The following is a 2,500-nucleotide window of genomic DNA, read 5'->3' as shown; positions in this document are numbered from 1 at the left end:
TCTGGCGCGTTCACCCCTTGCCGTGCTCACTCACGGCCACCCCCCTATATATACATATTGCACAAAGAGCTTGGTGACAGGAACAGACATTGATTTCCCTGAGGATGCATAATTTTTAGTATGCTCGCGACGTCGAGGAAAATCTAGGCCACGGGGCTCATTTTCAGGTCATCGTGTCGAGGAAAATAAAGGCAACGGGGCTAGTTTTCATGTCATCGTTCGAGAAATCAAGGCAACGTGTCGAGGAAAATGAAGGCAACGGGGCTAGTTTTCAGGTCATCGTTCGAGAATTCCAAGGCAACGTGTTGGGGGGTGGCCTCATACATGGGTCGTGGGGCTTGGCTTGGCTTGCCCTGTTGGTGCCGATACAGCCTCACGATTCTTAGTTGCCCATCCCACATGCCGGGCACCTATGCGAATGAGACCCCATGGTACCCCCTATATATACATATTGCACAAAGAGCTTGGTGACAGGAACAGACATTGATTTCCCTGATGATGCATAATTTTTGGACACGCAAGACGTCGGGGGGAGGGGACACGGGAGTGGGGCGTCTATGGGGGGAGTTTTGGCCTCGTTTTCGTGAAGACCGGGCGCCTTGGCCATGCCTCGAGCGTGCCAGCCTCGAGAGCGTTGGGCGCTAGACACCAAGTGGGGCGCCGGTGGGAAGCAGTCCCATGGTTTTAAAGCAAATCTATAGCAGCAGATGAGAAAGAACATTTCGAGCTCACCATCAAAAGGACCAGTGGCATGCAGAAAGAAGGTCTGAAATAAGTCTGATGCATGGTCGAATTACTAAGTTACTGAAGAATGAGTCACACTTGAAAACGGAGGTTTTTTTCAAATGCAAGGCGTGGATGTTAAAATAATAAATTCAAAGGGTAGAATGTACACTAAAATGAAAAATATGGACTGATAGTAACTGGCTGTGTACGTTTGTTTACAAGGAAACAAGTTCAAGTATAGAAAGTTTTTGTGTTTTTATCTAAAAACTTTGAAAGGCTATATCTTTTGACTCGGACCTCGGATCGAGGTGACGTTTTTTTTAAAGTTTCGTATTTTTTCGAGATCTACGTCGTGGCAAACTGCCGAAGGCGGTTTGGCAAAAAAAAATTTCGAAATTCAGCCTCTAGGGACTTCAATTTTGGGGTTTTTCATTAATTTTGACTTTTAAACTGCCTTTGACCTATCATAACTTGTAATAGAAAATCTCAAATTGAGTTTTGTAAAATTTGAAGGCCTGATAGATGTGAATGTCACACACTAAGCTGGTCAATTTTAGAAATGCCCAATTACCGTGTTTATGAACATATTTAATCCGTTTATTCAAAAACTAGACAAAAACAATCTCGTAGATCAACTGGTACACATGATTTCAAGAATGCCATTTAACTATGAGATCTAAAGTTCAAATCTCTTCCTCTACAGAATTTTGCCATTTCTTTTGGTCTACAAATTTCATAAATATTTTAAAACTTGATACCACTTTTAGTCACTTGGATGTTCCAAAAACTAAAAAAACATCATAATGAATTCCAAGGCAACGTGTTGGGGGGTGGCCTCATACATGGGTCGTGGGGCTTGGCTTGGCTTGCCCTGTTGGTGCCGATACAGCCTCACGATTCTTAGTTGCCCATCCCACATGCCGGGCACCTATGCGAATGAGACCCCATGGTACCCCCTATATATACATATTGCACAAAGAGCTTGGTGACAGGAACAGACATTGATTTCCCTGATGATGCATAATTTTTGGACACGCAAGACGTCGGGGGGAGGGGACACGGGAGTGGGGCGTCTATGGGGGGAGTTTTGGCCTCGTTTTCGTGAAGACCGGGCGCCTTGGCCATGCCTCGAGCGTGCCAGCCTCGAGAGCGTTGGGCGCTAGACACCAAGTGGGGCGCCGGTGGGAAGCAGTCCCATGGTTCCCCTATATATACATATTGCACAAAGAGCTTGGTGACAGGAACAGACATTGATTTGCCCAGGGATGCATAATTTTGCGAATGTGTCCATAACTCGCTCGAATTAATTCGGATTCACACGAAATGTTGTAGGGATGCTTTTTATTATAAATGAAAGGCTTTGAAATAAAAAAAATGTCATGTTTGGGGCATAAATGTATGTGGCCTATTTTTGGCCATGCCTTGAAGTGTTTGGTTCCCTACTTGTTGATATGTCGCTCAAATCAAGTAGGAATGTCATTGAAACGTTGTGTGGGTCATTGTTAACATAGACGAATGGACTTGAAATGTAATTATATCATGTTCGGGTTTTTTTCCCCTTCGCCTAGTGATAGGCAGGCAGATAAGGCTTTTAGCTATTCATAAGTCGCTTAGATGAACTCGGAAGAACACAGACATAAGTTTGAGTACATCTCAAGCTGTGTTTTTGATTTTGGCATGGAATGTGATGTTTTGGTGCCTTAGCTCCGAGCAGTTCGGATTGGAACTAAAACTTCAATTGACTATGTATTAAGTAGGAACTACAACACTTAAA

This window comes from Lactuca virosa, unplaced genomic scaffold (assembly GCF_052849685.1).
Source record: "Lactuca virosa cultivar CGN04683 unplaced genomic scaffold, Lactuca_virosa_CGN04683_v6 scaffold_196, whole genome shotgun sequence".
In the NCBI taxonomy this organism is placed as follows: Eukaryota; Viridiplantae; Streptophyta; class Magnoliopsida; order Asterales; family Asteraceae; genus Lactuca; species Lactuca virosa.
Note: the sequence above shows the minus strand (reverse complement) of the source record.